The sequence below is a fragment of the Serinus canaria genome, chromosome 8 (genome assembly GCF_022539315.1).
Source record: "Serinus canaria isolate serCan28SL12 chromosome 8, serCan2020, whole genome shotgun sequence".
Lineage (NCBI taxonomy): Eukaryota > Metazoa > Chordata > Aves > Passeriformes > Fringillidae > Serinus > Serinus canaria.
The window spans coordinates 15,944,765-15,960,022 of NC_066322.1; the positions used below are offsets into that span (position 1 = coordinate 15,944,765).

A 15,258-nucleotide genomic window follows, 5' to 3' on the forward strand; every position below is an offset into this window, starting at 1 on the left:
ATTCCTGAGGACATTTTCTCTTCCAGCTGCTTTCTAAATATAGTGCATGGCAATGCATTATCCAGCACCGTATCCTCTCTCTGGCACTTAAAGAAATTCAAAGGAAAGGAAAAAAGAAAGAGATAAAGACAAGACAAATTTCAGAAAATCAAAATTAAAATTAGCATGGAGTGTTTAAAATCCACGTCTGCATTAAGGTCACCCGAATAGCGAGAAGGACCGACTACTCGTATTTTAAACCAGCTGTCTTTTCTATGGAGACTGTTGTTTACTTCCTGGCCCATCGATAGCTTATTAATACAATTTAATTCTGCAGTTGTTTCTGTTTAAAGAGTGTTTGAAGCGAATTGTTTCTTTTGTTTATGATCAAAGAAACGAGGTCTGGTAATCTTATGTTTTATCTTCCTAACATATGGAAAAGCTATTTGTCCCAGCCAATCACAATAAAGTGAAGAAAACCCCATTTTATGGAAAGGTATATATCACAAGTTTGTTCATCATTAAAGATATGATTACCAGTGAAAACCCTCCGAAAGTGGCACATTTATGATTCCAGGAACAGATGGGGACATCCATTTTCCTTGCAAATACTTTTGAAATTGCTCTACTGGTAGCAGTATAAAAATGATATACAGATGCCAGTGCCAACGAAGCCGGGACAAGAGGTCCAGATTTACACTGTAAAAGCTTCACATGCGCTCTGTCAGCTTTGATTGATCTGCGCCATACCTCAGAAACTTGTTGACTGGGAAAGGAAACAGCGCAAATAATTCACTGCAACAAGGCAGATAATTCACCCGGCCAATCGCTCCGCTCCGCTCCTCCGGGCGGTGACATACGAGTCCTCCTGCCGCACAAAGAAGCATCATTCTCCAGCGTGAACAGCGGTCGGTGTCACGGGGGTGGGGGGGAGGAAAGAGGAGAGAGAGAGAGAGAGAAAGGTGGGAGAAGTGAACACAAAAGGAGAGGCGAGAAAGGAGAAGTTGCTTTTGGGCAATGGGCACAGCCGTCTACCTTTTCCGTGCTGAGCACAGGCCGAGCCATTCAGCTCCAATTGTCATTATCATATTGATTAAGTTCATCAGAGAGCAATTTTAGGTTTAACGCCAGCGGATTGGGAGAGGGAGCAAAGAATTATCTAAGAAAAGCACAACATTCTTACCTCAGGGACGTTTCCCTGTTCCAGTTCATTGAGGGAGTTGATTAAGTTTAAATGAAGCAGACACTGGATAAAAGTAAGGGTATTGACCACTGGGCAGCGCGGTCTGCGCTTGAAAAGGCCTGATACATGCAGAAAAGCAAGATTTGCTAAATGCTCTAATCTTCAATCAAATCTTACATCAATACAGACAAAGTTTGGTAATGAGAGATTCAATGAAGCATGCGGGAGAAAGAATTAATCCTCTTGGTCTAAACTGGGTTCAACTTTGAAGCCTGCTCCGAAGGAAAGACAGTTATCTAAATGCTAAATAAGAAACTTATTGTACTTTTCATGGCATGCTAATCTTTTGTCTATTTCATCTCTATTATTTGTATGCTTATAGGCGGCAGTTGTCATGGTGATTATATCAAACCACTTCTGTGCGGATGGCTGCGAGGAATCAGGGCCTCCCTCCAGCCGTCCGCCGGGGCCAGCCCGCCCGCCCGCTGCTCTGCGCGCCCGCGGCAGCGCCCCGCACCCGCGGCCGGCCCCGCACCAGCCCCGCCGCTCGGCCCGCGGGGACACGGGCGGGGCAGAAATCGCCTCCCTGGCACCGGCGGCTTTTTGACAACACCGGCCCCTTCCTCCCTCCCCTGCATCACCCAAACCGCAGGGATTTCCCTCCATGAAGAGGTACCTTTTTATCCCCCTTTTCTCTCTCTCTCTTTTTTTTTTTTTTTTTTTTTTTTTTTTTTGTGAGCTTGCCTTGATAAGCTTTTGATGTCACAAATCAAACACTCGCCAGGAGGTAGATAATGGGGAGTGTGATCTCCTCTATTTGTACATAGACAGCGCTTTCGCACCAGCGCTGCCTTGAACCTGTGTCAAACTCCCCGGGCTTTGTCGGGCTGTGCCCGCCGCCCCCTGCCCAGAGCCCGCCCCGCGGGAGGGGCCGCCCCGCTCCCCGCCCGGTCCCACCGGGACTCGCGGCTGCCCTGGGCCGGGCAGCCCCTGACAAGGGGAATTCAGATTCCTGTTATGCAAATACCGAGGTGAGTGCAGACACTCTAATCGCGGAAGGTCTAAAGAAAGAGAAGAGGGGCAGGGGGCGGGAAGAGCGGAAGAGCGAAAGGATTTATCTTTTTTTGTTTTTAACCGCACGTTGCTGGCACTTGGGGCAGGCGAGCGGCCCAAGGACAGCGCTGCGGGGCGGGCTGGAGCACCGGCCGCCCCACAGCCCACGCCCAGCAGAGCCGGGGAGAGCTATCGTGGCAGGGGTGGAAATTCCCAGGGTATCGATATTACTTTCTCTCCCGGTACCCACGAGGCATTCACAGAGGCTTTTCGCACAGCTCCTGAGGCGAGGGAACCAACTCAAATAAGTGGGTGCGGGATAGAGGGGGCCTTTCCCCAGCTTGTTCTCTGCGACATTATAATCTGAGCACACAAGGGTGGCACCCGAGCTTTTATGTTTTTTACAAAAGTTGCCAAATTAAGGTCGGATTAGGGCTCCATTCAGTATTTGTGGGCTCTTTAGAGGCTGGGAGCTGCCCGTATAGCCCGCTAGTGCTTATGAAAAGCTTAAAGAGTAATAAAAGGGGGAGTGATCCCGAGAGAAAGTAACATGTATAACTCTTATTAAAGGAGCAGCGAGCGGGGCTGTGAACTTGAATAACTGTTTGAACTTTAATTTGTTCATTAACAGGATCTGCCCCTGACTGTGAATGTTATTACTTGTCTTAAAAGCGAAGTGCAAATGAAAAGCCATATTGAAAGAGCCTGGCAAAAAGTTAAACGCCTCGTAATTACAGCAGCCTCATTGAAAACTTAAAGTAACACAAAAGTGAAGAAAACGGGAGCCGGGCTGATACTCTACCAGCGCCCCAGCTTTGCACAACGGCGGCGTTGAGCTCCGGGCCCCAGCTCCAGACCCTATCAACTCCCGATAGCTCACTAAATCCGTGTGCACAACAGTTGTGTTTAAACAAGTTTTAATCCCCTTAAAACATTAAAAGAAAATTCCATGTTTTCGTCGGTGGGGGAAACTCGGTTTACTCCTCTGGCTGTCCTAAATCTTGAGTGAAACACGGTGTCTGAAGTCTGATCTAATCTGCATGTTTGTATCCTAAACAGGGCACATTAGCTCCTCTCTACTCCATCACACCGATAGGAGACTAAACTCTGGAGCCCCGGAATAAAACAAACTACTCCTCCTCTCAGAAGGTATCTGACTTTGTACCGATGCGTTTGCCAGTTAGCTCCGCGCTGGCTCTCGTTTCATCTGTCAGTTATCCCTTTCCCGGGCTTGTCAACCGCGTTTTTATAGATTCGCTTGTGATCTGCATCCTTCCTCAACAGGAACATGCAGCCAGGTCGCAATTAAATATACAGATACACGAGCTGTTAGCAAGATTCCACCCTCCCATCCGCAGCCGAGCCGAGGAGATGATTGCCCTGTCACTTCTCCTTTAGACTTAAAGCGCCTTAAAAGTCGCCGGCGGAGCGCCGCGTTCGGCCGCCCGGCGCTGGCTTTGTCAGCCTCTTCTCGCCCCCGACGGCTCCTTTGAAGTCCTCGCTCCCACAGCTCCGGCCCCGCTCCGCACCGGGAGCGCTCCTCGGCCGCGCAGGGGGCTCGCTCACGGGTTTGGCCGGTCTTGGGGGGCTCCCCGGGCCGAGGGGACGCTCCGAAAGCGGGACAAGAATGCAGACGTGCCCGGGCAAGGCCGAGAGCCGCCGGGCAAGAGGCGCTCTGCCAAGAGCAGCGGCAGTGGCACCTCCTCCGGCCGGCCGGGCGTGCTCTGCAGAGCAGGTGCATATGGACACTCCCGGTGGAACCAGGCTTGCAGTCGTGTTTAAGACCAGAGGAAAAGCAAGACGGCGCCTCATTGAGGAAGCGAGTGTGAAAACCCTTCTACTAGTTTAAAATGCTTTCCTACGTCTACAGCTGTCTGAATCATAAGGCGATTATACTAAACACTAACAACTGGAGCCACTTCAATTAGACCACTAAAACAAATACCCTATTTTATATGTCTATGTCTTTTACTTTTTATGTTTTAAGCACCATTAAATTCATAAAACAACCACCACAAAACTATTTAATCGAACTGGTACTCAAAAAAAAAAAGAAAAATTACCATATTACTCACAAAGCAAGTAACTTCAACTGTACTTGCCAATTCTAGCGTGGACAGTCAGCACTGTCACCCCAGGGAAGATCTTAAAACCCAGCTACCATTTGAGAAGCAATAAATACAGCTTAGGCTTGACCAAGAAGACATCAGGCAGGACAGGGATTCCATTTTCTTTTAACTCATCAGAATCGCTGCATTAACTTCCTAAAATAACCAGGCCTCAAGACAGTAACAACCAAAAAACCCCACCCTCCTTCTACACCTGTAGGTGAAACAGCAGGCTGGGCAGGGCGTGAAGCATGGGTGGAGCATGTTTCCTGCAAGAAACAGGACAAACTCACACAATGCTATTCAGTGCCACATTTGAGTGCCCTTCAGCTCCCATCGTCCTGCCACTGTATCACAAAAACTGCACACCAGCGACTGCACAGGTATCTGATAGTGCCCTTGAAGCAAGAGTCCCAGCCTTTTCACCAAGCAGACGGAAAGCGTCCCTGGCAAGGGTTGCTAAGGGATGCCTGCCCAACTGTAACCTGGTTAGCAAACAGTACCAGAGCGTTCTGGGAATAGGAGCCGCACCTTGGCCCTGCCATGGCCACACACCAGTACAGGCTGCTGCGCTCCTGTGGCTGGATGTGATGCACCCACACAGCATTTCTCCCAGGATCACGGCAGGAACTACTGCTGGGCTGTTAGTTCCTCCCCGTCTAGCCTGTGGCGACTGCTTTGGATTTGAAGACAATTTGACATACCACAGATACATCCAAGGCTTCATCAGGCACTGATTAAATTGTTCAGCTTCACCAAGTAGGCTTGATTAATCACAAACTTGGAGCTGGATGTGACCTTCATATGAGCACCATAAACCTACCTATGAATAGGAAAGCCTACCTGCAGGCTGGCAGAAGGGCGGCAAAACGGAGACTGCAGGAGCACCCCACCCCCCAGTCCCCCAGAGCCCCCTTGGGCACAGAGGCTGCTGAAGCTTCTTAGAAAGCAATCACTTATGGGAAAGCAACGATCTCGGAGACTCATAGGCCCGAGGATGGGTCACCTGCTGGTCCAGAGTCCGGCAAAGTCAGGAAAGATTTTTTAAAATGAGCAGGCATCTCTTAGGCTCGCAGGAGGTGTTTTTCACCAGGGGCAGGGCAGGGTGCTTACCGCTCCCAGCAAGGCTGCACTGAGGGTTAGGTCTTGGGGGTTTGTTAGTGGGCTAGGATTGCTTTGCCACAGCTTCTCCAGGCAGGGGTGGGTTGGAAGATGCACCTTCTGGCTTCTGCTCTGGTACGTCTCTGGCACCCTCACCTTTAGAGACAACACGATGCTTTAAAATAAGCACTGGCGGATTAATCCTCTGTGTATTTCTGGTCATGTAATGCATGCAGTTCGACCTGCAAGATATATAGTAACACTTTTATAAATCAGCATTTTACACAACACATCCTGCTTCTGTGAGCTAACCTTGTCTTCAGAGCTGACAATTCCCAGCACCATCGCTTTGAAGCACTGAAATGGTGAGACAGCAATCTAGTAAGCCAGAATGTACCTCTGAAAATAAGTATTTAAAACTGTACAATGCATCTAGAGTTGATTTATGAAATAGTCAGGAGTTAAAAATCTTGATATATTAGCAAAAATAACTAGACCTTTAAAACCAAGAAGCCCTTAGGCTGTGGTGAAAAAATCATTGATGTAAGAAAAGCATCTGTATTTTGATGACACTACTATCACACACAGGGGAAAAAAAAAATCATAGAACTGTTTTCCCTTTCCCGTAGATAAACAATAAGAGCGAAAAACCTTCCAATTTTGCACCAGCTGCGTGAAATGCTTTCCAGTGAAGCGTTTGCATTTTAACTTTCAGTTATTAGCAATCCAGTTTTATATTGCAGCATGAAAAAGCCCGCTTCTTCGCAGAGAAAATAAAGAGAATAATAACAAACAAAAGCAAGTCCCCGGCCGGCAGGGTCTGCAGCCTTTGCGGGGCTGCCCGCGCCCCGGGGTGCAGCGGGGGCTGCCCGCGGCACGGAGGGAGGCCCGCGGTGCCGCTCACCTGCGCGGTCAGGGCCGGACGCTGCAGGGCCCGGCATCGCCGCTCAGCTTCGGACTTACCCCAGCGCCCTCTGTGCCTACAGCCTCTTTTTTTTTTTTTTTTTTCCCTACTAAAAATACTAATGCTCTCCGTTGTATCATTATTTTTTTTTTTTTTAATGGGAAATCTTTTATTTCCAGGCGGGAGCTGCAGTCCGCAGGTACCGGTGGCGGCAGGGTGTCACCTGCCAGCATCGCCGGCGCTACCTCGCCGCCCGCTCCAGCGCCGTGGCTGCCGGGGTCGTGTCCGCGGCCATCCGAGCCCCCGCTCCAACTCAACAGATACACAGATTTATATATATTTGATAGGGGTAACGAATCAATCTATCTCTCTCGTTAGCGAGGCTCCCCAGCAGGTGCTATGCCTGCCTCAGCGCCGAGCGGCGGGGCGCAGGCAGGGCCGGGCCGGGCCGGGCGGGAGCGGCGGCGGGAGCAGCACTTGGTTACGGTACTTACGGTACTTACGGTGCTTGCGGTAGTTGCGGTGGTTGCGGTGCCGCCGGGCCGGGCCGGGCCCTGCCGAGGGACGCAGCGCGGGCTCCGAAGGGCGCGGGGCCGCCGCCGCGCGGGAGCGGCGCCCCCTGGCGGCCGCGGGGGGAGGCGCCGCCGGTGCCGGTGCCCGCCGAGGCGGATCCGTTCGCCGCTCCCGGGGTCCTTCCCGGGGCTCCCGCACTGTCCTCGGGCTGTGGCGATCAATTAGCGCCGCCAGGACAATTGCCTCACACCGCTTCGTGGGGGTACGCGCTCATCGGGCGCCCGCGAGGTGCCCCAGTGCCGCGCCCGCGGGCCCGCTGCTGCCCCCGCTCCCCGCCCGGATCCTCGCCCCGCCACAGCCCTGCTCACCCGGCCTCGGCTCGGCTCAGCTCTGCCCGCGCAGGGAACCGCCCGCTCCCCCACCCGCATCTGGAATCTGCAATCAAGAGCTCAATTTTGTCATTTGGAAACACTAATTATCTAATCACGCCACGCTGCAGAGCGTACTTGTCTGCCCAATTAGCTAGGACAATTATTAAAATTCGGGGGCCTAATTATGTCTCAATTTAATGCTGGCAAACTCGCGCACAGCGCAGTAATTAAAATCCTCCCCTCGCCTCTGCCTTTAGGGCAGCGGCTGATGGGACCTGTCAGGGGCCGCGCCGCGCCGAACCAGCCGAGCGGATTGTGCTACATGACCCCGCATTGTTAAGTGTGTCAACATATTAACCTGAATTCCCTTCAGCCCCCGTAATCACATTTGGAAGGAGGACGAAAAGGGGCTAAAACATGAAGCATTTTATTAAAAAAACATAAATTCTTTTTAATTAATGCTGTAAGAGATCTGACGCAGCCTGAGCTACCAAATGCTGCAAGTCATGTAAGACTGGTGCTTCTAATTACCGGTAAAGGAAGGTTTGCTCTTCTCTGTTAAAAAGACTTCCCTCTCCTCTCATTTAAAGCAAATGATCTTTCTTTTGGGTAGTGTATTTTTTAAAACCCAGCTAGTTGGCTTCCAGTGATAAAGTTGATTACCAGTTTTTTGTTTGATGATGGAGCGCAAGTGAATATTGACTTCTTTGAGAATCAAACAGATGGCCAGAGGCATAAATAAAACGGTCAGGATTTAACACTTGAAAGAAGTTAATAAAGTTGAAAATTAAAAATCATAATATTGGGATAATTTCCAAATATTTATTTTTGTTCTGCTCTCAAATTTGATAGGAAGTCAGTGCTAAAAGAGAGAGAGGAAATGGAGTTAACCCTATCATCTGCCTTCCTGCCCACTGTAGCCCAGGCACCTGCCAGGGACAAGAAGCCCTGAGCCCACCTCCCCCAGCAGTGCTCACTGCAGGCCAAAGGCTGCTCCTCTGGCCTTGTGCCAGAAGCAGTCCCTTTTAGCACGTCCCTTTCTGGCTGGAAAAACACAGTGCTGGGGAAGGTGGCACCTTCATATCCACTTAGTGAGTTCTCTGCTGTTTGGGGCTACAGACACAAACCTGGATTCCCAAGGCCTGTCTGACAGGGAGGGAGGGGGAAAGGGGGCCTCTTTTCCCACAGTACGTGCCCTACATCTTGAAAAAGGCCCCGCTCCCAGCCTTCTCAGATGGTAAACCGAAGTGCAAATCTGTGTTCTGGCTTGTTCCCGTGGCTGTCAGCGTGTTTTCCTTTTGTCAGCAGCAATTGACTGGTCAGGTTCACCCTTGTACAGCAATTGTAACAGCTCATTGACAGACTAGTGACCCAGCCGGACCTGATAATGGAAAACTATTGATTTCTGTGGGCTCAGCAGTTCTAAAATGAATGCCCAATATAATGTCATCAGCTGTCTTGGACTCAGATATCCCTTGGACTTGGATAAAGAGACAGTTGCCTATCTTGACAATTTGCTCACAAAAAGCAGACTGGATACACACAATGAAGTGCTCTCTCTCAGTCTTCTCCCTCTCCCAGTAAGCAATGAGGAGTCAATGTCCAGGAAAATGTCTAGAAACCCAGCCCAGGTGTGGGGGTGACTCCAGCTGTCCCTTTAACCAAGGAGACCCGTGACAGCCTCTCCAGGCTTTAACCCTTGCCACTGCAGAATAAGCACGTAGGTGACATGGCACTCCACAGCCATCCACCAGCCTCCAGAGAGAAGTAACAACAGGCACAAAGGCTGCCAGGAGATGTAACCCAACAGGGATGACAATTAACTCCCACCTGCAGAATTGGATGGAACTGTTTGCCATAAGATACACCATCTATAATTTTAAAGGGGAAGAGACATGAGTATGGCAGCCTTCCTGGAAAAGGTTTAACTTGGGGGGGAAAATCAATAGCTCAAAGATTCAAAAACGCCAAGCATTTTTTGGTCTGACAGAGCCAAAGTGTGGTCTGTCCTTCCTTAGGAGCTCATTGCACACAGATAAAGCAGCTGTCACTTCTGTGTCCCTGACAGAACTCAAACCTCATTGACACACTAGCACATCAGGAAGACAGTGGGACATTTACCAGCACAAGGTCCACAGAGATTTGGATCAGACAGATACTGGCTCTCTATAGGTCACCAAGAGCTTGCAGAAGTTTTACTGTGCCCCACATCACTTCCTCTGGGCTTGGGGCCTTCCAGAACCTCAATTCTTCCAGATGAACCAAGCTTCCTGTAAGGGGTGGGAGGAGGAAACAAAGATACTTATCCTGGCAGATATCAGCAGGCATTTAATTCAAACTTGAACATCAGTGGAGATTAGAAGAGCTTTGTGATCCTGGCAAAAAAATTCAAGTGACATTGGGGAAACATATTTTTAATTATGAACAACTGGTCAGTTTTATCACAAAAATACCAGCCCTTCTTGAATGCACTCTCATCTTTTGTAGCCTTCTGCTCAGTGACTTGTCCCCGTGCACGCCCCATGCCTGGCATGGCTGCTGTCCATGACATGCACGTGTGTGTGCATTGCCTTTGCCTTCTCCTGACAACAGGCCCAGCTCTGTGATGTGCTGCATACACTCGTCAGGGGGAAATGACTGCACACATTATGCTGACATGACTGCTGCTGAATACCTTTCAGTTTCTGCATACTTTCATTTTCTACACACTTCCCACTGCGTAGCCTTGGCTCCCTCTCCTGAAGACAGCTCCTGAACCCACCTATCTCCACTTGAGCTTTTACTTCATGTTCAATTTCCATATGTTGCTTTCAAGCATTTCTCTTCTTGGCATCCCCTCAGGGCCTGATCCTGTGAGAGTAACTGTGCTGCACCTGAGAAGTGTTAAACAAGGCTGTGCGAGTTGCCAAGTGTACTTTGGGGTTTGCTTTTTCAGTGATCGTTTTGAATTAAATTAAACGTAAATTTTTTCATGTCTTTGTTTTGTTTATCCAAAACAACCCCATAACTTTTCCCATTAGCTGGAATGAGGAGCCCAAATCCCTCTTAATCACCTTGGAGAAGAATTTCTCAGAGCACCAGAACCTCATGGGTGATGCTCAGACCCAGATGTCTTGTCCCTGGGGAGGATCAGGTCTATTCTGAGCTCCTCTTCCTGCCCATTTCTCAGAACCCCAAATCTCATGTTAGGCCAAGCGTGGCTAACATCTCCACTCTACTCTCTCCCTAAGTATCACAAATATGTTCAGGCCTTCAGATAAGAAGCTCCTGAGGCAGGGATTATGCTCTGAAGTATTACTGTTGTCATATTTTCCCTGTTGTAATGTTCCATGTACATTTATGTCATCTATAAAATACAATTAACAGACACAGTGGAATCCACAATGGCCCAAAGAAGGGAATAACAGACGTAGAGTAAGCATGTACATTTCCTTCCTACAGTTCTGCTGGCTGTGGTGACTCCCAACCAGAAGGTGAGTAGTAAAAATGAAACACAATTCTAAATATTTTAAAAGTATAGCAAAGTTGTCCATACTTCTTTTTCACTTAGCAGGGGCTTCATAATGACGTTCAGCTTTTCTCTGCCTGAAGACCCAGAGCTCACCCTGTTCTCACAGCACACCTCACCTCCTTCCAGTGACTTACAGTAGGTCAGAACTCTGCTGACCTTCTGTCTTGTCCAGCCACCAAACAAGCATCCAAAAGGAGCCACAGGAAGGATTGTACCAGGCATGATCTTTCCCCAAAAAAGGCCACTCCAGTGTGGACCCAACTGCACTTCCTGAGGAGAATCACTATGGGACCAGCTGTCACTTGTTTTCAATTAGAGGCATCAAGGGAATATATAGAGTGTCTCCTATTTACTAACGTTCCTAAATCAATGTAAATACATATTTACAGTGTGAATGATATTTACAGTGCTCAGTATTTCAGCAGTGTGTACACATACCCATCTACTCACAGGTTCGTGCCTATTGTACCCCCTCAGTGAGCTCTGCTCTGCTGGAAGTTACTGCCATTGGAGTCACAGTCTACCAGTGTAGGCAGACTGTGACCCCAATGGCAGTAACTTTCAGCAGAGAGATTTTGTAGGCAAATGTCCTCCAGCAAAGCCCAAATTGTGTTTTTTAACATTTATGAATTGGTTTGTGCAAATAATTGATTATGCTTTCAAGCAATGAAATGAAACTTAAGGGAGGAAAAACCCCCACGATCAGATCAATCTGAAATAATATTTTCTGGTTTTCTTTGCTGAAACTAAAACAAATCCCATACATTTTGCAGTGAGGGAAATGCTTTGTTTCATCCAAAATGTTTTATTTCAGGCACTTGCAACAGAAAGAAAAAAAATCCTCTAAGATATAAGAGGTTGGATTCACCACAGCTGCTGTCATTCCCTTCTTATCCCCTAACCCAGTAATTAGGGCAGTGACCCAGGATGTGGGAGATCCATGTTCAATCCCTTTTACTGCCTGGAGGGATTTGAACCTCCATCTCTCTGTCTCCAAGGAGAGTTTTAGAGCCACAGTGCTGGAGGGGCCCTTCCCTGCTGTCTCCTTTCTTGTCCCTCCTGCACAGGTGTTCAGCATGGCAGGACACTGTGTCCCCTCACCTGGCTGCAGCCCAGCTCCCACAGCCTGCCCTCACTGCCTGCCCTGTGCCAGCTGGAGGAGTTTCAGAGGGTCAGACTGCTCACAGCTACACCACACCAAAAAGTTTAAGGTGCACCCCTAACCAGAGCTCTGAGGTGATCCTAAATCTGGGCATCAGTGCTGTAAGGCAGGATGTGAATCCTTCCTTGTTCCACACCATAATACCAGGGCCTTCCCTCAGTAAATGAGAAATAAGCTAGTATTCAAAAAATTAAAAATAGATTGTTGACATCAATATCATATTCCTCTAAGCCTAAATCTCTTCCCACATTTCTAATCACACTTTGCTACTATTTCAATTACTGACCTAATGAATTTTTTTTCTATTATTGCAAATTGCCCATGATGTTAGGAAGGACTAACCTTAGAAGACTTCAGTAATGTGAACTGATTACTTTCTTGCCATCTTTTCTTGTACCTTTTAACCACAATTAGCTCCATAAGCAGCTTACACTCACCCAGAAATTAGTTGTAGAGTATTGAGTAAAGAACTGAACACATGAAACATTCAGCTTTATGCCCATCTTTGCTGGGAAGCTTTGCACATAGTTCACATGCATCATTTTCATGTCACCAGTGAGATCAGCTGAAATTCTTTAATTAGGAAAATTTGGCACCTCAATGCCACAATTTTGCTAATTTTTAAATTAGAATAATTTTAAGAATGGTATTTTAAAATATTTTCTACTATGTATTTCTATTGAAAAGATTATCCTCCTTTATTTGGGTTTTGCTCTTTTGTTTCCAGAAGATAGATGAATTATCTGGCACATCTTAGGAGCAGACGTTGATTGCTGAGAAGCCTGTAATTTCTTGGTATTTGATAACCTTTTATTAGGGCTGACCTCTGGGGACTCTCCAGACAAGTGGCCACACAAAGTCACAGTTAGAGAAGAGGATTCACCCATCCAAGTGTGAGAAGGACTCCTTTGTAATGAACATTAAAAAAACCCCTCTACTTTCATCTTGCTGTAAGAGCCTCTAGCACAGCATATTTACAGAATAATAAAACAGAGCTCCAGGCCTTTTCTTCTCATACATCACTAACAGGATTCTCATACCACACTCACATGCTCTGTGCACTGTAGAGTTTATTGCATCTCGCTTCTCATGGCAAATAGTCTCAAATACAGTAAATGAAATCAATCTTCTGCTACTGTTCTCACACAAGAATTAAACCAGGGCACAAAACTGGCTGAGAATATCCCTGTGACAACCTCTGTCCCCTCCCCCTCTGTGAGTTACCCAGTCCTACCAATGCACGCCTGCTTGCGTGACTCATTTATTGCAGCCTAGAACAAACCATTATAAGATTGCTATTTATTCATGCTATGAAGAAGAAACTTCAAATGAAATCCCTGGTATCAAAAGCTATCCAGATACAAAGCTAAGATGCTTCCCCTATCAAAGGGCCAATGCTCTAAAGAGACAGGAGGTAGGAGGAAGGAGCAGGGTGTTTTCAAGTGCAGTCATCAGAGCCAGCTGTGTGCACAAATAAAGGGAAACCACTGCTCCCAGAATTAACGTTTTCTCTCCTTTTGCACTGATTTTAGAAATTATAAAAATCTGTGGAGTTACTAGAATTAGAAATGAAAATAGTGAATGAATGGCTTGTTCTGGGGAAAAGCATGAATCACAATCCATCGAGGTAAACTCAGACTTTCATCTCAAAAGTAAGAAACATCTGGGATTTTTATAACCACATACATTGGTGGGAAAATGCTGTTGAAAATTATTTGCATCTGATGTGCACGTGTGAATGGGTGTGTCAGTGTATATATATATTCTCATTGTTTCATTTAAACTTTATATCAATCAAAAATATATTGAATGTTACAGAAAAATAACAGTATTTATTCTCATGGTAATTTTAATCTGAGTTTGTACAAGAGAGGAAAAACCCAAAGTCTCATGTTATTTTGGCCCATAAAGAGGGGGTGGTTTTTTGTAATGAAGGTTCAGAGAGGCTGTAAGCACTAAAGGAAGTCACTGCTCAGGCACCCTCAAGCCCAGAGATGTAGCCCTGGCCTGCAGACAGCCAAAGCCCAGATTGAGGAGGGTGCAGCACCCGTCTGTCACCACAAACCTACAGCCCCTGCCTTCTCTGGTCTGCCCCAAAACCAGGGAACAGTTACCTGCCCTCAGCTCTGGCTCTCCTGAGTCCTCTCCAGTGGGGAGAAGCAAGGGCACCAGGGGTCAGGGCACAGATTTGGAGGAGTGCTGCTGCCTGTGCCCACCCCCGCCCAGGAATGCTGGGCAGAGCTCCTGCAGCAGGGCTGGTGCTCCATTGCAAGCTTCCCTAGCAAATAGATTGAAAAGGGAAGGAAAGCCCCTCTTACTCTGCTCTCTTATGTCTCCATCCATTGGCTCAAATACAGTTTGGAAGTGATTCAGGATCATGGCCCAGGAGTCCATCCACAGAATGATGGGCAGTGCATCAGTGTGATCCTACTGCCCTCCTGCTCTGCAGAGAAGTGTGAAATTATAGTACCTTCACTGGCTACTGACAATCCCTGCCAGGAACACCCCTATTCCTAAGCAGTACAGGGCACTTTCAATTTAGTCTCACTTGGAGCATCAGATGCTCTAATTACATCATCCTGGTCTTCTATAAGGAGTTTCAGATGAACAAATGCCATATCTGTAACAGTGACAAGTACTGTTTTTAACCACATCCACAATGGTTTTGTTTCAAAGCTCAAGAATCCTTTCCCAGCAGACCCATTTTATGTTTTTATATGACCCAGGGTCTCAGTGAGGAACTCCTGAGATACATCCACTTGGATCTGTTTACCAAAAGTTGAAGGCACATAAGGCTATGAACATTTCTTGCCCATCTGCTCCATAAATTTTTTTGTAAGGCTTACTGCAGAATGCAGTAAATGAGTTTTAGGCAGCCAGCTTCAGCTGCTGCTTTCCATTTTTGCTGCATTTGTTGCTCAGCAGGCTGCAGGTAAAGCCCATACCTGCATCAGCCTGCTTGATACGATATCTGTCCCAGTGAAACTCTTAGATCCAGTATCCAAATTACTGTACCTGCATCATCTCTTAATTAGTCATCTACCCTGGTTATATACAGCTGCTGGAAATGACCCTGAGCTCTGTAAGTTATTTTATTAGAATATTATAGAAAACAGATGTTTCCCCCCTAATCCTGATGACATGTTTAAACACAGCCTGGGACAATTAGAAATATAATGCCCTGGAGACTAATTATCCATCACTGACAATTTTCCAGATTATCCTTTTTTGTTTTCACATTTGATACTTTTGTCATTACCTACCTCCATCCTCTTAGAGTGTAAAGAACACTTCTGAAAAGCAGTTCTCTCCCACATTGCTTCAACAACAGCAGCAATTACATCCAACCTGATGAGAAATAAACCTGTTCAGA

The 15,258-nt window shown here is 47.3% G+C and overlaps 1 long non-coding RNA gene across 3 annotated transcripts in view; it reads right to left on the minus strand.

The window, feature by feature from the left end:
• The window catches only part of LOC127059874 (uncharacterized), a 21,745-nt gene extending 6,519 nt beyond the window's left edge, over nt 1-15,226 (minus strand). The window contains exons 1-3 of one of the 3 annotated variants that reach the window (XR_007778186.1): nt 15,149-15,226; nt 9,334-9,482; nt 5,581-5,666 (exon numbers count right to left, since the gene is read on the minus strand). This is a non-coding gene — a long non-coding RNA (uncharacterized LOC127059874). Of the gene's footprint in view, nt 1-5,580; nt 5,667-6,822; nt 6,923-9,333; nt 9,483-15,148 lie in introns of those variants that run through there. The other 2 variants (XR_007778187.1, XR_007778188.1) reach the window with 2 other exon arrangements.
• Between the last annotated feature and the right edge of the window lie 32 nt (nt 15,227-15,258).